This window comes from Nicotiana attenuata, unplaced genomic scaffold, assembly GCF_001879085.1.
Source record: "Nicotiana attenuata strain UT unplaced genomic scaffold, NIATTr2, whole genome shotgun sequence".
Classification (NCBI taxonomy): Eukaryota; Viridiplantae; Streptophyta; class Magnoliopsida; order Solanales; family Solanaceae; genus Nicotiana; species Nicotiana attenuata.
Window position 1 is genome coordinate 119,712 of NW_017671481.1, and position 14,395 is coordinate 134,106.

The following is a 14,395-nucleotide window of genomic DNA, read 5'->3' on the forward strand; positions in this document are numbered from 1 at the left end:
TCTTTTCCTTGTGTGCTTTGATCTGAGTCATGGTGGATTATTCGGTAGGACTGGAATTTCATAATCCTCTTCCACAGCTTCCTAGAGATCCAAAGCATCAAAATATGCCCATATCTTATAGTTATCTCCATAAAAGACCGGGAGAGCAATTGGTGAGAAATTGGCTTCAGCATCCATAATTTCTCCAACTCGATCACAGATCCCTTAAGATGAAAGGTCTGATACCAATTGTTAGATGTAAAGCACAAATTAAATGACAGCAAAACACGATGAAGACATGGTCTACTTTAAACACAACAAGAAGCAGGGAAAAAGTGAAGAACGAGAAGATGACTTAGAGAATATAATATGCAAAGAGTTTCGTTAGTTCTGTAGAAAGACAGGTTCTTAAAACATATCCTAATAAGAAAAAAACTGAAATAGATCATTGCCATACTTTTAAGTCATGGAACTGACCATGATAATTAACTCCTAATAAAACTGAAAATACAAACTACAGTAAAATAATATAAATATTGCCATCCTAAAGCAACTAATTAACTATACCCATATGTGTTGGTGTAGGTATTTGCCAAACATATGTGGGAAGTGTATTTTATGAGTGTGTTGTGTGTGTGTCTGTTGGTGAATTTGGGGAGCATAAACTCACTCTAGTCGTTTCACATGTGGTTTCGTGTAGCCCTGTGCTAGTGTGAAGTAGTGTTATGCGCTAATCCTTGAGCACACACTCATCGTACAGTCGTTTTTTAATTATGATTTCCTTTCATAGAGTTAGTGATAATGTGAAGTAGTGTTATTGGCTAGTCCTTATCCTTAATGGGTTTGATGGTAAATCTCAGTAGGCTAACAACTTTCCTTTTCTTACTTTTTGCTTCCTTTGATGATTATGTCTATGTCTATGTATTGGGACTTTTCTTTTCATTCAATAAACACTTTTCCATCTCTCACTAGAAAATTATTTATTTAATAGTTAGATTTGAATTTACCCTATGAAATCCCTTGTGGGCTTACGAAAAGAAAGATATCCTTAAAGAAAGCATTGCACATGAAGAAGAGTATGCATGCTTCTTTCAAGGCCGCTCTACTGAATTCCTGACAGCAAACGAGCGGAATAATTGATCCAGGAAATACCCCGAGAAAGAGGGATCTCCGAGATCCAGGGGAGATATGTCTTTTGTAGGTAATGAAAAGGTATAGTTAATTCAAAATGTCATCCAAAATTTGTATGATTATTCAGATCTAATGACTTATATATTGTTTCATGTTGATATATTTATTTCCATGTGGTATGATAATATATTTAATTTGGAGTCTTCTTCTCATTTGATAAGCATTACACCATCGGTCAACTTGTCTTCAAAGAATATTCATCCCCTTCTTCAATCTCTGCAAGCCACAGAAGAACAACGTTGGTATTTGTTCTTGTTGAAGACATCAAAGGAACAGACCAAATTCCTTAAAAGGGAGTTCAAATTTCTTAATATTTTTCTCAGCTTTCAGAGCTTCACAGATGAATTCAGCGATGTCACACAGGAAATCCAAACTCTGTTTCGAGATGTTGTAGTTGACCTCAGCAAAGTTCACGAGGATCCAGATTCAAATTTTGATCCTTTTATCTCTCAGGTTCAGAACAAGATTCGGATAACCAAGTCAGACATCAGAGCTAAATACTCATTTCCAAAAATATCATTACCACCTTCGGCCAACAAGGATGGCGTTGCTACTTCCAAAATTGTACTTCAACTCGTCGATGCTGTTGTATCGATTCTTGGTGATCTTATGCAAATTGATGATCAACATTCACTACTTTTTGTTCCGGAACCCAAGGACCAAATAAAAGAGGTTTTAAAGGAGCTGAGTTTACTGAGATTTTTTGTCTGCTTTGTCTCCAACAAATACATAGAGCCTCAAAGCCAACATATTTTCTTCACTCATGTTTTCATTGTGGCTGTCCATGCAGCAATGGTGGCATGGTTGTATTTGCCAAGCTATGGCAACAAAAACAAAGATGTGGTTCCAACTGAAATGAATGCTTTGCTTTTTGATCTCCTGCAAATGAAGGTTAAGCCCATTCCATGCATCCGCAAAATCTATATTGATGTTCTACAAGATTTGAAATCAAGAATACAACCAGGATGGAATGCAACTGACAGTGGCTTCGCAGAAACTGTTGTGCACAATTTGGTGGAACTACCAACTGTTAGTTATCATAGTTCAATAGTTTCCTTGAATGATCAAATGGCAATCCTCCGGGAGATGCTCATCCTCTTAAGGGACCATCGCATTCATCTTCCAATACTAAATCTTGATTTATGTCTTCAAGATATGGACACTGTTATTGTTGATGCTGTACTTCTTATTTACTCATTATATTATAGCGAGGGGGAGGAAGAAGGCAAAGCACTGGAGGATGTGGGCCAAGCACTTGGTCTTTATCTGTTGGGTAACATTCAGCCTATTAGAGCAACGACCTATCTTATCATTCGGAAGGCATTTGAATGGACTAGGCTATGTCGATTTCCTTTTAAACAATCTGAAGGTGTTCCAGGGCCGTTATGCAAATTCTCTTGCTTCCATCAGGACTCAACTTCAAATTATTGAAAAGGAACTTGAGAGCTTGCAACCTTTCCTAAAGGCTGTTGCAGAACAGCAACACAATAAGCTCGAGACACTCCAAGATTATGCTACAGAACTGATTAGCAAAGCATATGAGGTGGAATATGTAGTTGATGCTTATATAAGCAAAGAAGTTCCTCACTGGTGTCTCGAGCATTGGCTCCTGGATATCGTAGAGGAGATTACTCGTATCAAAGTAGAGGTAGCAGAGATTCAGGAAAAGAAAATGGTTGAGGATACAATGAACGCTAGCACAGCTCGTATGTCATCAAATTTGGCAAGGACTCCAAGGATGAATGAAGAAATTGTGGGGTTTGAAGAAGTAATAGAAAAGTTAAGAGACCAACTAATATCTAAAAGGAACCAAAGGGCGAGATGTTATCTCAATTGTCGGCATGCCAGGTCTAGGCAAGGCGACTTTGGCCTATAGACTCTACTCTTACAGGTTTATTGTTTCTCACTTTGATATTCGTGCGCAGTGTTGTGTATCTCAGGTATATTCACGTAAGGACTTGTTATTGACAATTTTATGTGATGCTACTAATGAGAACTCTAAACATAGAGAAAAACGTGATGACGAGTTAGCTGATGAGCTTCGTAAAACATTGTATTCCAAAAGATATCTTATCCTTATTGATGACGTGTGGGAAGCTAGTGCGTGGGATGATCTAATAGGCTGTTTTCAAGATGCCAATAATGGAAGTAGAATTATTCCAACAACACGAAACCGTGAACTTGCCAACTACACTAGATTCCGAAGTGATCCCCTTTCACTCGTATGTTTAATGATGTTAAAAGTTGGAAGTTACTCCGAAAAAAAGTGTTTGGGGAAGGCAGCTGCCCTCCTCTCCTAATGAATATTGGCAACAAATAACAAAAAAGTGTGGTCAGCTACCTCTTTCAGTTGCTTTGGTGGCTGGTATTCTGGTAGAGACGGAACAGAAAGCAGAATGTTGGGAAGAAATAGCCAACAATTTAGGTACTCATATTCACAGTGACTCAAGGGCCATTATAGAACAAAGTTATCAGATTTTACCCTATCATCTGAGGTCTTGCTTTCTTTACTTTGGAGCGTTTTTAGAGGACAATGTGATTAACGTTTCAAAGTTAACATAGTTGTGGATCTCCGAAGGATTTGTAAAAAGTAGTGAAGGCAAGAGTTTGGAGGATATAGCCGAAGGTTATTTATTGGAGAATCTTATTGGAAGAAATCTAGTGATGGGAACTAAGAGGAGTACTGGAGGTAAGATCAAAACTTGTCACATTCATGACCTATTGCATGATTTCTGCAAGGAAAGAGCAAAAGAAGAGAATCTTCTCTTATGGATAAAACGGTAATACACTAATTAATGATACTCTTGTGGTTCAGTTAATTATGTATTTAAGTTGAATTTGAGAATTAATCTTATAATTTTACTAATTTCTATATTCACAGGGAGCGAAATGCCAATCCTTCTTCCTGCATTTACTCTCACAAGTAACTCGCTCATTGCATATCCATTAATGGTGAAGAGTATTTTATTGGAGAATGGAGCTCGTCATGTTCGCTTGTTGGCTCTGTACTTATGCTTGATGATTGCCTTACACTTAACCAAGCCTCCTGCATGTTGCACAGCTTCAAGTTTCTAAAAGTTTTGAATTTGGAGTTCACTAAGATTGATTCTTTCCCAACTGAGCTAGTTTACTTGAGGTATTTTGCTGCATACATTAGCGGGATTCCGTCATCATATTCAATCTTTGGAATCTTGAAACTATGATTTTAAAATATGGAGGACGCTTGTCACTACCCACTACAGTTTGGAAGATGGTCAAATTGAGACATCTTCATAATATAGAAGGCAGCTTGGATATGAAAAGTGCAGAAGGATTACTTGAGAACTCCGCAAAACTTTATGATCTAGAAACTCTTTCCACTGTATATTTCTCTTGTGTCGAGGATATGGATTTGGTTTTGAGAAGAACACCCAATCTTAGGAAGCTGAGATGCATATTCAAAGTTGTTGGCAACAGCTTTCAGTACCATGTACTGAATTTTCTAACACAGCTTGAAACACTGAAGATTCATTCAGGCGCGGTTTTCCCTAGACCCATTCCCTTTTACATCTCTGCAACAAATCTCAAATGCATGTCACTATCCATGATTTACCTGAACGCTCAGCGATTATCAGAAATTGCTCTGCTTCAAAACCTTGAGGTACTCAAACTGAAGCTCATTAGGTTTGACAAGGAATGGAAAGTGAGCAATGGCGACTTCCCTCAACTCAAAGTCTTGAAACTACTCCCTCCGTTTCAAATTAAATGAGGTAGTTTGACTCGGCACGGGGTTTAAGGAAAAAAAGAAAGACTTTTGAAATTTATGGTCTTAAAAGCTTAAGGGGTAAAGCTTTGTGGGGCCATGACTTTTGTGTGGTTATAAAAGCTTCTCATTAAGGGTAAAATGGGGAGTTTAAAGTTGAATTATTTCCAAATTTAGAAATGTGTCATCTATTTTGGAACCGATCAAAAAGTAAAGTACCTCATTTAATATGAAACGAAGGGAGTACAAGATTTATATTTTCTCTTAGAAGAATGGACTGTCGCCGAGGATGCCTTTCCTAACCTTGAACGATTGGTTTTGCGTGAATGCAAAAAACTTAAGGAGATAGATCCCTTCTTGTTTTGGAGACATCTCTTCTTTGAAATCTGATGAGGTACAGGAATGCAACGACTCTGTTGAAAAGTCAGCCAGAATTATCCAAGAAATGCAAGTTGAAGATTATCAAAATACAAAATTCAAGCTCTTCCTCAAGTAATCCTAATTCAGGTACACTACTGAGGAAATACAACTACATTTTATCTTCATTTTAAAACTCTGTTAAATGTATTTTCCTTACCATAAGTTGCCTTTACTAACTATTCCTTTTGTTTGACACCTTATTTTTAAAGCTTTAGTTTTTAGTTAGTAACTTTTTATTAAAGATAAAAAGTTCTTGAAAGTTGAAATAGGAGACGATGAATTAAAAAAGATGGAACTTTTTAGCTATGAAAGTTAGATAAACTCATCAAGCGTAACCAACACTAGTACTGTCGGTATGGAAAAGAAAAACGTTCGACTACTTACTAACTTATTACCTTCATTCTCGACCTCTACACCCTTCTATCGAATGTGTTGGTTCTTGATAAAAGAAATTAAGGGAAATAACAAGGGAAGATGATAGGAAAATAAAAAGAATATACTGGAATAGATGTAAAAGGAACTGAAGCAGAAAATTTTATATTATTTTACTGCATTTGGACTACAACTTATAAGAGAAATACTAATGATAATAGGTAAATTAGACTATAATTAGGCCCTAAAGAATCACATTTTTATATAGCTTTTACGGTAAAAAGTGATATCCAAATGCTCTGGTTATTGATTTTCATGCTTTGCAGGCTATATCCAATAAAAGAAGTTTGTGGAGTACTTTTGGGATCAATTACGGAGAAAAGGAAGCCAATCATACAATATCCACAAAGTGCACCAAGCGAAGGGACAAAGCCAGAACTGAAGCTGGTCTGCCGCTGTCCGGACGTAACCGCGGTAGGACCGCGGCAGAACACTGCTGCAGATTCTGAAGGCCATTCTGGCCGCGGTCCTGGCGTAACCGCGGTAGGACCGCGGCAGGACGCGGAAAGTTCAGGGACCAAAGTGTCAATTCGGGAAAACTTGGTGTAAAACCCTTATAAGATGTAGAAAATCGCCCACAATAGAGAGGCTTAGTTTTTGAGATTACTTTTGGAAGAAGAACAAGTGTGAGAGATAACCCAAAACATCATAGTTTTCTATTCTCTTCTATTTTTATTGCAATTCTTCCATTATGAACAATTTATTAGTTTTATCTTCCATTGTCATGAGTAGCTAGATAGTTTAACCTAAGGTTTTGGTGAAACCCATTGGGGATGACTTGGTTGTTATATTAATATATTTGAAATTGGTTTTTAATCTCTATTTGTTCATCTATGTTTTGATTGTGGTTAGTTGAAAGGGCCCTCAATTATCCGTCCCTATTTAGTATGTATCTGCTTGAGAGAGAGTGCATATTTAGGTGATTGTATGAACAACATCACTCCCGTAGTATAGACGAGAGTCATAACCGAGGGTTTAGAGGTAGGATTAGAGATAACGATACCTCGGATGCAATCTAAGTGAATTGTTTTGTGAATCTAGCTAACGTAACTTGAGAAAGTGCATCTAGTAAATTATCATAATTGCTTCAGAAAGATTTATAATAGCTAGAGCGTTCATGATTGATAGAGACAACTAAGTCCGAGTTATAATACATATTCAACCAAGGAAATCAACAACGGGGGAAACCATTACCTTAGATCTTATTCCAATTATATACAAGCAAGCTTAGTTAACTTCCAGCTTTATTTACTTTCAGTTTAGTTGTTAGACATATCATCAATTGTGAAGTACAAAGTTTGGGAAAATTGACTGTGTGAATCTAGTAAATCTGACAAGAGTAATTGATAGGTTAATTCTCTGTGGTTCGACTCTAGGAAGAAATACCCAGACTATATTTGCAACGTCCGTGTGTGTCTTTTTATAAGGCATAATTTGGCGTTATCAAATTTCGGGGCGTAACCGCGGTAGGACCGCGGTCAGAGATCTCCTCTGATGAAGGCTCACCGCGGTCGCGGGGTAACCGCGGTAGAACCGCGGTCAGAGATCCTCTCTGATGAAGGTTCACCGCGGTCGCGGCGTAACCGCAGTAGGACCGCGGTAGGCCAGAACGGGCCCAGGTACATCTGCAGAATTTTTTTTTTCTTTTCTTCTTTTCCTCCTTTAATTAACTTAACCTAATAACACCCTCCCCATACCACCCTCCTCTTCTCCTCTCTTCTCTCTACTTCTCTCATCTCCTCTCCTCTTTCTTCTTTATTCTTCTTCCCACAACCCTAAACCCCATTTTTATTCCTTCTTCTTCTTCCTCTCCTCCAACCAAACCCACCACCCCACTTCTCTCCTCCTTCTTCTTTCTTCTTCTTCCCAAAACCACCCCCTACCTCTCCAAAACCCTCCCAAATCTGTTCTACTTTTTCAAGTAAGTTGTTTTCCCCCAAGACTCCGCTGTAATTTTCAAGTAAGTTGTTCTACTTTTTTCTTTTGTTTTGTGTACTTTGTATTATGTAGTAGTTACTGTATAGAATTCTTGATTTTGGTTGCAATGGGGTCTTATACTCCAAGTTTGGTATTGTAGATGGGGTTTGGGGTTGATTTGTGTAGAAGTGGGGGTGTGTTCTTTGTTGACAATTTTTGTGTGGGGTGAAGTACAGCAGGTGAGTAAGTGGTGGTAGCACTTAACAGTTCTTAATGTGTGGCAGCTTGCGTGGGTCTTATAAGGCGGAATTGTAGCATTGATAGTGGTGTGGGGGCAATAGTGAATGTTGTCAACTTTGGCACCTTACTAGATGGTTATACTGGCCATGTTTGATAAAAGGGAACTGTTTGGTGCCAGAGGGTGGCGAAGTCTGAGTACCCATCAGACTGGCACATGTTAGGCTGCACCTGATCGTTATACTGAATTGCTTGCAGGTACTATGGCCCGCAAGAAGCGTAAGAACACGGAAAGCACGTCCGAATTGCCGACGTATGATGCCATCCGGTTCGAGTCACAGGAGGCAAAGGACAGGTTTCATGCTAAAGCAACAAAAAGCTTTATCCCTAAGATTGCTATTGACAGGGCTGCCCTCCGTGTAGAAAAGCCGGACATGTACGAGGAAATCAGACGGAGGGGGATGGAGTTCTTGTTCGAGGAACCTGAAACGGCCAACCCAATGATAGTACGGGAGTTCTATGCGAATTGCCCGGAATATATGTGCCGTTCTGTGATTGTGCGGGGCAAACTATTCGATGCCTCATTACTGAAAATTCGCCAGGTCTTGCAGCTGCCTCCGTTCACTGGTGAAATTTATTATTACCACAACTCCCCAGGGGTCGATTGGACACTCTAATTGAGACAATATGCTTAGGGGGACGACCAGTTTGGATACAAGAGTACATGACCCTTCATTCCAGGTCGTTCACATGGGAGGCTAAGTGCTGTTTCACAATTATTTCAGCAGGTTGTTGCCCACGGGCAACACGTTAGATGTAATTAGCTTACAGGCTCTATTGGTTTGGTGCTTCGTCACCAAGAGGGACTTTGATGTCACGAAAATCATTGGAGATGAAATGATCCTCAGGTCACCTTTAATGACTAAGGGGTTTTACTTCCCCTCACTTGTGACGAGGTTATGTCTGCTGGCTGATGTTCCCGCCAGTTGTACGGATGGAACTTTGCCCACAAAAACAGCATTCAGAGCTGCGAAAATCAAAGTGGGCAGAGATGCACCCACACCCATTGAGCTTGACGATGATGATGATTCCCTAGCACCCATGGCACGACCCAGGATATCTTATGATGCAGCCGGATCCTCTCGGCAACCCCAAACTGGGGAAGGACTCTCTATATCACACTCCAGCCGACGCAGGTTGCCTTCTTTGCAGGAAGAGGTGGCCGAACTTCGCACCTCGGTAGATGGCCTGCATGTATGTTTGGATGCCATGTCTAGACGGCAGGCCAGGTCTGAGAGCCGGATGATGGCTTGGTTTCGCGCTATAGGGAGGGCTTGTAAATTGGGCCCCAACACCGTCTCCGACTCCGAGTGATAACCAGGGAAGTATTCTTACCCTTCTGCACTTTATTTGTTTTATGACATGGGGACATGCCATATTCTTTTTGTGTGGGGTGGAAGACTCGATTTAGTGTTGTGTATTGTTAGTGTATATATGCATTAAGTATGTTGTAGTGTTGTGTCTTAGAGATGATTTAGGCATTTCTTTGTGTAGCCTATATAATTATGAATCCACCTGTACATATTACCATAGTTAACCTCTTTGAGCCTATAATCCTTTTTCTTTGGCAACCACATTACAAGCCTTACCCATTTATTGGAATTAATCATCTATTTGAACCTTTTCACCTCTTATGAGCACTTGAATTGTTATGAACTTGGTAAAGTTAAAGTGTGGGGTGGTTGGTTTGGCTTTTGAGTGGAACTAATTGAATAAGGAGAAAGGTGCACTGTTTTGAAAAAGGAAGAGCCAGTTGGTTGTTAAAAAAAAATTCCTTAATAAGTGGTGGCTCTTGACGTAAGTGTGCTTAAAGAAGAATGGGGTAATTTACATTGATGTGAAGGTGGAATTTTGGTTTGACATAAGTATGAGGTTTAAATGTTAAAATGTATGTATTAAAGTGCTTAGGGAGGTGTAGTCACTCTTATATCTAAATGTATCCTACCCGTCCCGTAGCCTACATTATAACCAAATGAAGCCCTATTGATCTTAGAATGAACAACTCAATTAGTAGAGTATTACACTAAGGGCAAGCTTATGGTGTATCTGTGTGGCATGTGAATGTTCTTTGCTGAGAGTGAGTGAATTCGTTCTATCTACAGTTCCTTGTTGTTTGATTTTATGTGTGTGGAACTTCTCTAAAAAATGTGATGTGACGGCATTTAACTCAGGAAGAAAAAGCAAGTTTTCTCCTCTGTTTAGAGTACATAGAGTAAGCACGAGTGTGGCATGGCATTCGAGTCTTCACCTGAGGTGTGGCTGTTGCACTGCTTAGGTTGTTCTTTCATAATGGCGGGTGTGACATGAACAGGGTAATGCATCCAACGATTAGGGCTAGAAGTGTGGTTCAACTTGCTCGAGGACGAGCAAAGATTTAAGTGTGGGGTGTTGATAATAGGTAAATTAGACTATAATTAGGCCCTAAATAACCACATTTTAATATAGCCTTTACGGTAAAAAGTGATATCCAAATGCTCTGATTAGTGCTTTTCATGCTTTGCAGGCTATATCCAATAAAAGAAGTTTGTGAAGTACTTTTGGGATCAATTACGGAGAAAAGGAGGCCAATCATACAATATCCACAAAGTGCACCAAGCGAAGGGACAAAGCCAGAACTGAAGCTGGTCTGCCGCTGTCCGGGCGTAACCACGGTAGGACCGCAGCAAAACACTGCTGCAGATTCTGAAGGCCATTCTGGCCGCGGTCCTGGCGTAACCGCGGTAGGACCGCGGCAGGACGCAGAAAGTTCCGGGACCAAAGTGTCAATTCGGGAAAACTTGGTGTAAAACCCTTATAAGATGTAGAAAATCGCCCACAATAGAGAGGCTTAGTTTTTGAGATTACTTTTGGAAGAAGAACAAGTGTGAGAGATCACCCAAAACATCATAGTTTTCTATTCTCTTCTATTTTTATTGCAATTCTTTCGTTATGAACAATTTATTAGTTTTATCTTCCATTGTCATGAGTAGCTAGATACTTGAACCTAAGGTTTTGGTGAAACCCGTTGGGGATGACTTGGTTGTTATATTAATATATTTGGAATTGGTTGTTAATCTCTATTTGTTCATCTTTGTTTTGATTGTGGTTAGTTGAAAGGGCCCTCAATTATCCGTCCCTATTTAGTATGTATCTGTTTGAGAGAGAGTGCATATTTAGGTGATTGTATGAACAACATCACTCTCGGAGTATAGACGAGAGTCATAACCGAGGGTTTAGAGGTAGGATTAGAGATAACGATACCTCGGATGCAATCTAAGTGAATTGTTTTGTGAATCTAGCTAACGTTACTTGAGAAAGTGCGTCTAGTAAATTATCATAATTGCTTGAGAAAGATTTATGATAGCTAGAGCGTTCATGATTGATAGAGACAACTAAGTCTGAGTTATAATACATATTCAACCAAGGAAATCAACAACGGGGGAAACCATTACCTTAGATCTTATTCCAATTATATACAAGCAAGCTTAGTTAACTTCCAGCTTTATTTACTTTCAGTTTAGTAGTTAGACATATCATCAATTGTGAAGTACAAAGTTTGGGAAAATTGACTGTGTGAATCTAGTAAATCTGACAAGAGTAATTGATAGGTTAATTCTCTGTGGTTCGACTCTGGGCAGAAATACCCAGACTATATTTGCAACGTCCGTGTGTGTCTTTTTATAAGGCATAGTTTGGCGTTATCAAATTTTGAAAGAAGTACAAAAATTCTTAGTGTAGTCAGTTTTCTCTATACCCAATCTGTTCATTGAAATTCTAATGTTTGAACTCTTATGAAAATCAGGTGTATGCCTAGAAGTTCCTCGAGGACTGCAGAACTGCTAGAAGGACTTTCAGACCCCGAGAATACATTCAGGCCATTGAATCGTGCTAACAAGAGGCTCCAACAATCACATCAGTCATACCAGCTCGAATTTAACATGGGTGACGCAGAAAACAACATTGGAAACATTGGGGATCTGCCGGCAAACCCCAACGTAAGAGTAGTGGCACCCCTTGTGCCCGAAGCTGCACTTTATGATTGGGCACAGCCCACAGCTGATAACTTGGCCACTGCCATAGTTGCGCCCACAATTCAAGCGGAGGCCTTTTAGATAACCAACAACATGCTGCATCTACTGCAGAATAAAGGATTGTTCTCCGGATCACACATTGAAGACCCTCAGCAGCACCTGAAAAATTTTCTGTCAATTTGTGTGACCCAAAGGCAGCCAAATGTGAACCCGAAAGTTATCAAGCTGCTTCTATTCCCATTCTCTGTGACCGGGGAAGATCAGACTTGGTTAAATTCGCTCCCTATCAATTCCATTGCCACCTGGGAGGAATTAGTCAAGCAGTTTCTGAACAAGTTCTATCCACCAAACAAGACTACAAGACAGATTGATGAAATATTGCAGTTTAAGCAGCAGCCGACTGAGTCCTTGCAAGAAACTTGGGAATGATTTAAAGGAATGCTAGTGAAGTGTCCTCACCATGGCATTCCAGACCAGATGCTTGGCCAGAGATTCTACATGGGGCTAGCTGACCATTTAAAAGCAAATGTGGATGCTTCAGTTGGAGGTGCATTATTGAGTAAGACATTCACCGAGTGCAAAATCCTTCTTGACAAGATGTCACAAAATTCGGGGTGGATGACTAGAGCTACAACACTGGCACCCATAGTGCACTCAGTTCCTCTTGACCCAAACAATTCACATGCAGAGAATATGGCCACACTCATGACCCAGATGAGCATATTGACATAGAAGATTGATGAGATGGGCAAAAAACAGGTGCACATTGTTGATACACCAAATGGAGGACTGTGTACACCTTGTATTAATCAGTCTTATGTGTGTTCATGGAGCGGAGAAGGCGAAAATCAAGGGGCAAGGGAAGATATGAATTATGTCAACAACTATGGAGGTCAGAGACAAGGAGCACAACAATGGAGACCGCAGCAAAATCAGCAGTACAGGCCTAATATGCAATAGTCTGGGGGTATGCACCCTCAAAACCAATTAGTGCCAGTACCATATCAGAAACCACAGGGCTATCCACAGCAAAATCAGCAACAATTAGCTTATCAACCGCCTCCTCAGCAGCAAGATAACAATATGGTGGAAATTAGGGGTATGCTTCAGCAACTCATTGGGACAAATAATAAAGTGCAAGAAAAATTGGCAGTGCATGATTCAGCAATAAAGAACATAGAAACGCAGCTGGGATAGCTGTCCATGGCTTTGAACAACCGTCCTCAGGGAACTTTGCCTGCAGACACTAACATAAACCCCAAGGAGCAAAACCCAAATCAGCTGATGGCAGTAAGTCTCCGAAATGGGAGAGATTTAGATAGAGAACAGGAGAATCTACAAGCCAGNTCATTCCAGGTCGTTCACATGGGAGGCTAAGTGCTGGTTCACCATTATTTGCAGCAGGTTGTTGCCCACGGGCAACACGTCAGATGTAATCAGCTTACGGGCTCTATTGGTTTGGTGCTTCGTCACCAAGAGGGACTTTGATGTCGCGAAAATCATTGGAGATGAAATGATCCTCAGGTCACCTCTGATGACTAAGGGGTTTTACTTCCCCTCACTTGTGACGAGGCTATGTCTGCTGGCTGATGTCCCCGCCAGTCGTACAGATGGAACTTTGCCCACAAAAACAGCATTCAGAGCTGCGAAGATCAAAGTGGGCAGAGATGCACCCACACCCATTGAGCTTGACGACGATGATGACGCCCCAGCACCCATGGCACGACCCGGGATATCTTATGATACAGCCGGATCCTCTCGGCAACCCCAAACTGGGGAGGGACTCTCTATATCACACTCCAGCAGACCCAGGTTTCCTTCTTTGGAGGAAGAGGTGGCCGAACTTTGCACCTCGGTAGATGGCCTGCATGTACGTTTGGATGCCATGTCTAGACGGCAGGCCAGGTCTGAGAGCCGGATGATGGCTTGGTTCCGCGCTATAGGGAGGGCTTGTAAATTGGGCCCCAACACCGTCTCCGACTCCGAGTGATAACCAGGGAAGTATTCTTACCCTTCTGCACTTTATTTGTTTTATGACATGGGGACATGCCATATTCTTTTTGTGTGGGGTGGGAGACTCGATTTAGTGTTGTGTATTGTTAGTGTATATATGCATTAAGTATGTTGTAGTGTTGTGTCTTAGAGATGATTTAGGCATTTCTTTGTGTAGCCTATATAATTATGAATACACCTGTACATATTACCATAGTTAACCTCTTTGAGCCTATAATCCTTTTTCTTTGGCAACCACATTACAAGCCTTACCCATTTGTTGGAATTAATCATCTATTTGAACCTTTTCACCTCTTATGAGCACTTGAATTGTTATGAACTTGGTAAAGTTAAAGTGTTGGGTGGTTGGTTTGGCTTTTGAGTGGAACTAATTGAATAAGGAGAAAGGTGTACT

The 14,395-nt window shown here is 40.4% G+C and overlaps 1 pseudogene; it reads left to right on the forward strand.

Moving 5' to 3' along the window:
* Positions 1-1,281: 1,281 nt before the first annotated feature.
* LOC109208561 lies at positions 1,282-4,941 on the forward strand (annotated as a pseudogene).
* The last annotated feature ends 9,454 nt before the right edge of the window (positions 4,942-14,395 follow it).